Here is a 10,000-nt window from a genome sequence, read left to right on the forward strand (position 1 = left end):
AAAATTTAAAATATATATATTTTTATTATTATATATATATATTTTATATATATATTTAATTATATTTATGTATTCAGATATTTATATATTATATATATAAAGATATATATAGTTATATATATATATATATATTTTGATAGATATGCATGTAATGCATACTTCATATATATATATATATATATATTCAATAAATATATATAATATATATGAAAGGGAGCGGTGGGGCGGGGGGGGGAGCGGAGGCTTATATATATATGTATACAGACAATATATATTATATATGATATATATATATATATAAAAATAGAAGTATGTAAGGCATGATAAGAGACGTATCTATAGGGAGCGACGAGGCGAGCAATAATGCGTAATATCTCACTATCTCATCAATATCTATAAATAAGTTATACATCCATATAAATAAATATCTAAACTAAAATCTATATATATATATAAGTCGTATGGTTATGTATGCATTAAGAATCGAGTATCTGCTCGCATATAAAATAAATGATAAAATATATCAGAATATAAAATGCGGTGTATATATAAATTTATATATAATAAAATGCTGCGAGCGATCTAGCGTATGTGTCTATATAGATACAAATGGGATATAGAGTGCGGGGGGAAATAATATATAAATATAATAATATATAGTATATATATATATATATATACATAAAATATATATGTATGTATGTATGTATGTATGTATGTATGTATGTATGTATTCATCATCCTACACATTACACATATACATACATACATACGCACATACAGCTGTAGGCACCCATTACACAGATACACGTACACACAAATCAACACATATATACCCTCATTCATATAGATACATATATAACTGTATATAGACACACAAAGAAGTAGATACTGAATTAGACATTTATACATAAATACACTATACAACCATATCATGTATATAGTGTCTACGCACTAAATTCACGTAATACCTATGGGCACTGCTATAAGTATGATGTAACTATTACCATCACATTTGCTAAAAAAAAAAAAAAAAAAAAAAAAAAAAAAAAAAAAAAAAAAAAAAAAGATATAAAACCCCTTGACTATAACATCCTACAAAAACAAAAGCAAGTCGACTGCGCAGCCAAAATTAGCATCATGGTTATATTTTCCCAGTGATAGATTCCGAAAGCACTGTACCCTCCTTTGTCAATTTTATTTGGCACAAGTTTCCACCTTTAATATTCTTTGGCCAGCCTAGGAGATGCAGTATATTACTTGCCTGTCAGGAGTCTTCGGCTGAAACCTGAGATATGGCGTTTTTTAATCTGTGTCTGTCATGGGCTGTGTCATTTTATCTGTCTCTTTGTCTGTCTCTTTGTCTGTTTCTCTGTCTGTCTCTCTGTCTGTCTCTCTTTGTCTGTCTCTTTGTCTGTCTCTCCCTCTCTCTCGCTCACTTTCTCTCTCTGTCTCTCTCTTTGTGTCTGTCTTTTTCTCTCTATCTATCTATCTGTCTGTCTGTCTATCTGTCTGTCTGTCTGTCTGTCTATCTATCTATCTATCTATCTCATTCTCTAGCTATCCTTCTCTCTCTCTCTTTCCTTCTCTCTCTCTCACCCCCCCCCCTTCTCCCCCACTCTCTCTCTCTCCCTCCCTCCCTCCCTTCCCTCCATCTTACTCCCCCCACCCCGCCCCTCCCCCATTCTCCTCTTCTTTCTCGTCTCCCTTCTCTCTCTTTCTCTCTCCCCCGTCTATGCTCTTCTCCCGATCCCCTCCCTCTCCCTCTCCTCTCTTCTCGTCCCTCTCGATCCTCGACTCTCTCATCGCTCTCTTCTTCTTCAATCGACACAACCTCTCTTCTCCTCTCCTCATCGCTCACCCTCGCTCTCTCCCTCTCGCCTTCTCTCTCCGTCCTATGCGTACCCCTCTTCTCGTCTGCCTCTTCCTTGCTCTCTCCGTCTCCTCTCTCCTCTCATCTCATCTCTCTCTCTCCTCCTTCATCTCCTGTTCTCTCTCCTCCCCTTCCTCCAGTCTCTCCCTCTCTCCTAAGTCCTTCCTCTCTGTATCATCCCTCTACTCTCTCTCACCCTCCTCGTCCTCCTCCCATCCTCGTTCCCTCTTCTCTCTCTCTCCTCTCTACTCTCTCTCTCCCCCCTCTCTCTACTCTCTCTCTCCGCTCTCAATATTCGAACTACTCCTCACTCTCCCCTCCCTGCTCCTCTCTCTTCTTCTCCTCTGCACACACCTCTCCCCCTCTGCTGCTCTCTCTCTTTCTTCTCACCTTCACCCTCTCTCTCATCGAGCATCTCCTTCTCCTCTTCATACCTTCATCTCGTCGTCCTCTCCTCCTCCCTCTCATATCTCGTTCACCACCTCACTTCTCTCTCTCTCCTTCACTCTCGACCTATCATCTCCTCCTTCCCCTCACCCATCTCGTTACCTCTCCTCTCTCTCTCCCGTCTCATCCTCATCTCATCATCTCTCTCTCTCTCCTCTCCCTCCCTCTCTTCCCCCCTCCCTCTCTCTCTCCTCTCTCTTTTATTCCTCTCTGCATCCTTCATGTCTCGCCTCTCTCGTGCGGTCGTTCCTCATCTCGCTCTCTCTTCTCTCTCTCTCTCTCTCTCTCTCATCTCTCTCTCTCTCTATCGGCGCACCGGCACTCTCGTCTCTTCTCCTCCCCCCGCTACACCTCCTCCGCTCCCCTCCCCCTCTCTCCACCACTCTCCCGTGCTCCTCTCTTCACTCTCTTCTCTTCTCTCTCTCACTCACTCTCTCTCTCTCCCCCCCCCCCCCTCTCTCTCACTCCTCTTCTCCTATCTACTCACTCCTCACTACCACTCTCGCTCCTCAACTTTTCTCGCTTCCCTCCCTTCTCTCTCTCTTCTCTCGTCTCCGTTCTCAGTTTCTCACCTCTCTGCTCTTCTCTCTCTCTCTCTCTCTCTCTCCTTCTCCACTCCCTCCCCATCCTCTCAATCCGCCTCCATCACCCTCCACTCTCCACGCTCTCTCACATCTCTCCCCTCTCTCCTCTCTCCACACTCCCCCTCCCTCCCCCCACCCTCCTTCTCTCTTTCCCTCCTCCTCTCTCCTCTCTTTCTCTCTCCCCTCGCGCTCTCTTGCCTCTTCCTTCTCCCTCTTCCCTCTCTCTCTCCCCCCCCCCTCTCTCTCTCCCTCTCTCTCTTTCTCTCGGCAAGGCTCTGAAGTGACTCCTTGCAAGTATGAAAGGCGTGTGACCGGCAATATTGCAGAGGAGGTACATTTTCTTATATTTGCTTAGTTGAACAAAATATACAGAATAAGGGCTTTTCATCTTTGGGGGAGCGAGGTGTAGTTGGGTTGGAGAGATATTTTTATATCAATGGGTGTATGTGTATATGTATAGATGCACATATACACTGCTTCACACACACACACACATACTGCTTCACGCACATGCACTGTTTCATACACACACACTGATTCACGCACACATACACACACACACTGTTTCACACACACACACACACACACACACACACACACACACACACACACACACACACACACACACACACACACACTGATTCACACGCGCACACACACACACACGCACACTACAAAACACACACACACACACACTGATTCACACACGCACACACACACATATACATACACACTACAAAATACACACACACACACACACACACTGATTCACACACGCACATACACACACTACAAAACACATACATAGGTAAAGAAAAAGTCACATCATTCACATCACATTGAAACAGCGACTATTACATATGTGTATGTGTATGTGGTGAGACATAATATGTGATATATAGCACAACATATGTGGTGAGAATTAATTTGATAACGTGGTGATTATACTCCCCCTTTCTTTCTTTTATTATGATTGTTTCATTATTAAAATCATTATCCTTATTGGTATCATTATCATTATCATAATCACCATTATTATTATCATTACTATTATCATCATCATATTTATTCTCAAATCCTTATCTTTATTCTTATCATTATTATCCTTATCATTATCAAAACTATCATAATCATCATCATTATTATCATCATTATTATCATATATGCATGATCGAAAAGAGAAAAAAGTAGAATAGAGTAAAAAGGGGAAAAAAACAAGAAAGAAAAGGGCTACTATAGAAAGGAAAGCTGCTTAAGACTGTCAGTCATAACCAGCTGAAAATCCTCAATATAACCCCCCCCCCTTCCCTCCATCTCTCCCTCCCCCCACCCCTCCGGCACCGAAATCCATCCACAAGCTACCTCTACCCCTCTTCACTCCTCCCCCTCACCCTCCCCTACCCCCATTCCTTCTTCTGATGCCTCTTCATCGTATCCCTTGCCCTCTTCCCCTCCTCCCCCCTCCCCTCCTCCTTCCCCTCTATTCCCTACTCCTCCTTATTTTCATCCTCATCCTTACCCCCCACCCCCCTCCATCCCTCCTCCCTCTAAGGTTTCCGCCTTCCCTCTCCTCCTTCATGTTCCTTCACCCTTCCATCATCCTCCCCCCCCCACACTTACCTCCCCTCCCCCTCCTCCATTTTCTTCTCCTTCCATTCCCACTATATCATTTCTCTAACCCCTCTCCCCCACTTACCTCCCCTCCCCCCTCCTTCATTTTCTTCTCCTTCCCTTCCCACTATATCCTTCCTCTCCCCCCCCCTCCCCCCATCTCCTCCTCGACCTTCCCAAACTCTCCTCCCTCTATACCCCCCCTCCCTCCTCCTCCTACACCTCCCTCCCTCCCCTCCCTCCATCAACTTTATAAACCTCACCTCCCTTCCTCCCTCCCTACATCCCTCCTCCTCCCTCCTCCGACTCTTCTTCTTCTTCCTCCTTCTCCTCCTCCTCCTCCCACCCCAACCCACTTCCCACCTAACCTCAGTATCTTATCCAATCCTACCTCCTCCTTCCCCCTCCTCCTCCTCCTTCCTCCTTCTGCGCTCCTCCTCCCTCCTCCCCCCTCCTCCTATCTCCGCCCTCCTCCCTCCTCCCTCCTCCTCCTTCCGCCCTCCTCCCTTACTCCCCCTCCTTCCTCCTCCCTTTCTACCCCTCCTCCTTCCTCCCTTACTTCCCCTCCCTCCAGCTCCTTTCTCCTCCCTCCTTCCGCCCTCCTTCCTCTACCCTCCTCCTCCCTCCTCCTCCCTTACTCCCATCTCCTTCACTCCCTCTCCTTCCCCCTACCCCATCCCCCACCCCACCCCACCCCACCGCAGTCTCCTGTTGTAGATTTTCCCTGCGGGTATATTGCACAGATATATACTCTCTGGCATGCGACGTGTATTGCCCCGGCGGAGAAGGAGACTGAGAGAGCGAGAGGGAGCTAAAGAGAGCGAATGAGAGGGAAAGAGAGCGAATGAGAGCAAAAGGAAGCGAAAGAGAGCGAATGAGGAGGGAAAGAGAGCGAATGAGAGCGAAAGAGAGCGAATGAGAGCTAAAGAGAGCGAAAGAGAGCGAATGAGAGCGAGTGAGAGCGAATGAGAGCAAAAGGGAACGAAAGAGAGCGAATGAGAGCAAAAGGGAACGAAAGAGAGCGAATGAGAGCGAAAGGGAACGAATGAGAGCGTAAGAGAGCGAAAGAGGGCGAATGAGAGCAAAAGGGAACGAAATAGAGAGCGAATGAGAGTGAAAGGGAACGAATGAGAGCGTAAGAGACCGAATGAGAGCTAAAGAGAGTGGATGAGAGCGAATGAGAGCGAAAGGGAGCGAGAGAGATCTAAAGAGAGGGAGTAAAAGAATGAGGGGGGGAAAGGAAAGAGAGAGGGAATAAAGGAATGAGGGGAAGGTCAGGGGAAAGAGAGAGAGAGAAGGAGGAAGAGAAAGACAGAAAGAGAGAGAGAAGGAGGAAGAGAAAGACAGAAAGAGAGAGAGAAGGAGGAAGAGAAAGACAGAAAGAGAGAGAGTAAGGATGGAAAGGAAGAGAGGGAGAGGAAGGGCGAGAGAGAGAAGGACCGAAAGAAAAAGTGATATAGGGCAGGAAGGGCAAAGGGAGAGAAAGGAGAGAGAGGGAGGAGGAGAAAGAGATAAAAGGTGGGAAGGGGAAGATATAAAAGAGAGAGGGGGGGAATGAAAGTGAGTAGAACGTGAAGAGGAAGGGAAAGAGAGAGAGATTAATAGAGAGAGGAAAAAAGACAGTGGCAGTGAAAGGAAAGAACGAGAGAGAGAGAAGAAAAAGTGAGAAAGATGGAAGAGAGAGATATAAAGTCAGAGACAGAATAGAGAGAGAGAGAGGAAGAGGAAGAGAGAGAGAGAAAGTAAGAAAGAAAGAGGAGATAGAGAGAGAAAGTAAGAAAGAAAGAGAAGATAGAGAGAGAAAGTAAGAAAAAAATGAGGAGGTTGAGAGAGAAAGTAAGAAACAAAGAGGAGATAGAGAGAGAAAGTAAGAAAGAAAGAGAAGATAGAGAGAGAAAGTAAGAAAAAAATGAGGAGGTTGAGAGAGAAAGTAAGAAAGAAAGAGAAGATAGAGAGAGAAAGTAAGAAAGAGAGTGGGGATAGAGAGAGAAAGTAAGAAAGAGAGAAAGAGGAGATAGAGAGAGAAAGTAAGAAAGAGAGAAAGAGGAGATAGAGAGAGAAAGTAAGAAAGAGAGAAAGAGGAGATAGAGAGAAAAAGTAAAGGAAGAGATAGAGAGAGAAAGTAAGAAAGAAAGAGGAGATAGAGAGAGAAAGTAAGAAAGAAAGAGGAGATAGAGAGAGAAAGTAAGAAAGAAAGAGGAGATAGAGAGAGAAAGTAAGAAAGAAAGAGGAGATAGAGAGAGAGAAAGTAAGAAAGAAAGAGGAGATAGAGAGAGAAAGTAAGAAAGAAAGAGGAGATAGAGAGAGAAAGAAAGAAAGAGAGGAAAGAGGCGAAAGTAAGAAAGAAGAGAAGGATAGAGAGAGAGAAAGTAAGAAAGAAAGTGGAGTTAAAGAAACAAGATAAAAACAAAAACTATATAGCCCCCCCCCCCCCATAAGAAGCAAGAGGGATAGAGAGAGAAAGTAGAAAAAAGAGAGAGATAGAGAGGAAAGTAGAAAGAAAGAGGAGATAGGCTGAGAAGTAGTCAGCAGAGGAGATGGGGGGATTGATAGAAGAGAGAAAGAGAGAAAGAGGAGATAGAGAGAAAAAGTAAAGGAAGAGATAGAGAGAGAAAGTAAGAAAGAAAGAGGAGATAGAGAGAGAAAGTAAGAAAGAAAGAGGAGATAGAGAGAGAAAGTAAGAAAGAAAGAGGAGATAGAGAGAGAAAGTAAGAAAGAAAGAGGAGATAAAGATATAAAGTAAGAAAGAAAGAGGAGATAGAGAGAGAAAGTTAAAGATACGACAGAGGAGATAGATGAGAAAAGTAAAAAGAACAGAGAATAGAGAGAGAGAAAGTAAGAAAGAAAGAGGAAGAGAAGGAGAGAGAGAGAAAATAAAGCACAGACGAAAGAGGAGATAGAAGAGAAAAAGTAAGAAAGAAAAGAGTATAGAGAAAGAACGGAAAAGAGGAAAGAGTGCGATAGAGAGAGAAAGTAAGAAAGAAAGAGGAGATAGAGAGAGAAAGTAAGAAAGAAAGAGGAGATAGAGAGAGAAAGTAAGAAAGAAAGAGGAAGTTAATTGAGAGAGAAAGTAAGAAAGCAAGGGAGGCTAGATTAGAGAGATGAATGTAAGAAAGAATGAGAGAGATAAAAGAAAGTAAGAATGAAATAGTGTTAAGAGAAGAGAAAGGAAGAAAAAGAAAAAGAGAGAGAGAGAAAGTAAGAAAGAAAGAGGAGATAGAGAGAGAAAGTAAGAAAGAAAGAGGAGATAGAGAGAGAAAGAAAGAAAGAGAGGAGAGAGAGAGAAAGAAAGAAAGAAAGAGATACCGATCGAGAGAGAATGTAAGATAGAAAAGCCGCCTCGATGAGAGAAGAAAGTAAGAAAGAAAGAGGAGATAAGAGATGAGAAAGCTTAAGAAAGAAAGAAGAGATGAGAGAGAAAGTAATAAGAAAGAGGAGATAGAGAAGAAAATAAGAATAAAGTGAATAGAGAGGGGGGGAATAGTAAAAATAAAGGAGAGAGAGAGAGAAGAAAGTAAGAAGGAAAAAGGAAATAAGAAGAAAGTTAGAAAGAAAGAGAGATAGAGAAGTAAGTAAGAAGAAAGAGAAATAAAGAGAAAGTAAGAAAGAAAGAGGAGATAGAGAGAGAAAGGAAGAAAGAAAGAGGAAATAGAGAGATAGAAAGTAAGAATGAAAGAGGAGAGAGAGAGAGAGAAAGTAAGAACGAAAGAGTTATAGAGGAGATAGTTTGATTAGATAGAGGTGATTAGAGTGTAGTATGTATAGTTGGATAGTGTTTAGTGTGTTTAGTTGTTTGTTATGTTGAGAGTGTGTTTGGTTGTTTTGTATGTGGTTTTTTGTGTGTAATGGTTGTTTTTTGTGTGTGAGTGTGTTGTTTGGTTGTTATATGTGGTGTATAGAGTGAGATAGGTAAGAATTGAAATTTGTGTGTTGTTAGTATTATTGATAAGGAGTGAGTGTGTGATATATGTTAGTATTGTGTGTGATGATTATTTGTAGGTTTGTAGATAATAGATGTGATTGATAGTGTATAAAGTAGGTGTGTTGTTGTTAGATTATGTTATTGTTGTGTGTTTTTTTGGGTTTTTTGTTTTAGTTTGTTTGTTTTTTGTTTGTGGTGTTGAGTTTTTGGTGTTAGTTTTGGTTGTGTTTGTTGGTTGTTTTTTGTGTTTTGTGTGTTTGGTTATTTGATTTTGTTTGTGTTTGGTTGTTTTTTTGTGTTGTGTGTGTTTTGTTGGTTTGTTTTGTTGTGTTTGTTTGGTTTTTTTTTTTGGTGTTTTTGTTTGGATGTTTGTTTGTGTGTGTATTGTGTTTGGTTTTTGTTTGTGTGTGTTGTTTTTGTTGTTTTTTTTTTGTTTTTTTTTGTTGTTTGTTTTGGTGTTTTTTGTGTTTGGTGTTTGTGTAGTTGTGTTTGTTTTTTTTGTTAGTGGTTGTTTGTTTTTTGTATTTGTTGTTGTTTGTGTGTTTGGTTGTTTGTTTGTTTTGTGTTGTAGTTTGGTTATTTTGTGGTGTGTGTTGTGTTTGGTTTTTAGTTAGTGTGTGTGTTTGTTTTGTTTGTTGTTGGTTTGTTTTTTTGTTTGGTTTGTATGTAAGTGGTGTTGTGTGTGATTGTTTGTATGTTTGGTTGTGTGTTGTTTGTTTTGTGTTTGTGGTGTGAAGTGTTTTGGTTTTTGTTTTTGTTTTTTTGGTGTGTGTGTATTTGTTGTTTGTTGTGTGTTTTTTTTATTTGTTTTGTAGATGTTTGTTTTTTTTTGTTAGTGTTAGTTGTTTTGGTAGTCTTTGTTTGTGGTTTAGTGTTTTTTTGTTTATGTGGAGATAGAGTAGTTAGTTGGGTATGTGTTTGATTAGAGGATGTATAGATTAGAAATGGATTTTTTTTAGTGGTTGAGAGTGTGTTTGGTTGTTTGTATGTGGTGTGTGTTGTGTTTGGTTTATGTATGTGGTTGGTGTTTTTTTGGATGTTTGTTAAGGAGATAGTAAGTGTTATATGAAAGGTAGTAGTGGTAGTGTGATGATTGTAAAGTTTGAAAGAGGTGATAGAGTTATGTAAGTTAGTAAGTAATGAGGAGATAGACGAGAGAATGGAAGAAAGAAAGTGTGATAGTTGGAAAGGATTTTGTTAAGGAAGAGAGACAGAGAGAAAGTGAAGAAAGTATGAGGAGATATGTGTTGAAAGGTGTAAAGAAGTGGAGATTGTGTGTGTTTTTAGTAGTATTGTGTGAGATGTGAGTATGGTTTAAGAAAGTTGAGATAGAGATTGAAAGTTAGAAGGAAGATAGTGATAGAGAGAGAAAGTAATTAGAAAGAATATAGAGTGAGTAAGTATTATAGATAGAGGAGATAGAGGAGAAAGTAAAGAAAGAAAGAGGAGATAGAGATAGAAAAGAGAAGAAGAAAAAAAAGAAGAAAAGGAAGAGAGAAGAAAGAAAAAGAAAGAAGAAAGAAAAGAAGAGAGAGAAGAAAGAGAAAAAGAGAAAAAGAAGAG

Source organism: Penaeus japonicus, unplaced genomic scaffold (assembly GCF_977035675.1).
Source record: "Penaeus japonicus unplaced genomic scaffold, GWHDUDI00000001_assembly GWHDUDI00000023, whole genome shotgun sequence".
NCBI lineage: Eukaryota > Metazoa > Arthropoda > Malacostraca > Decapoda > Penaeidae > Penaeus > Penaeus japonicus.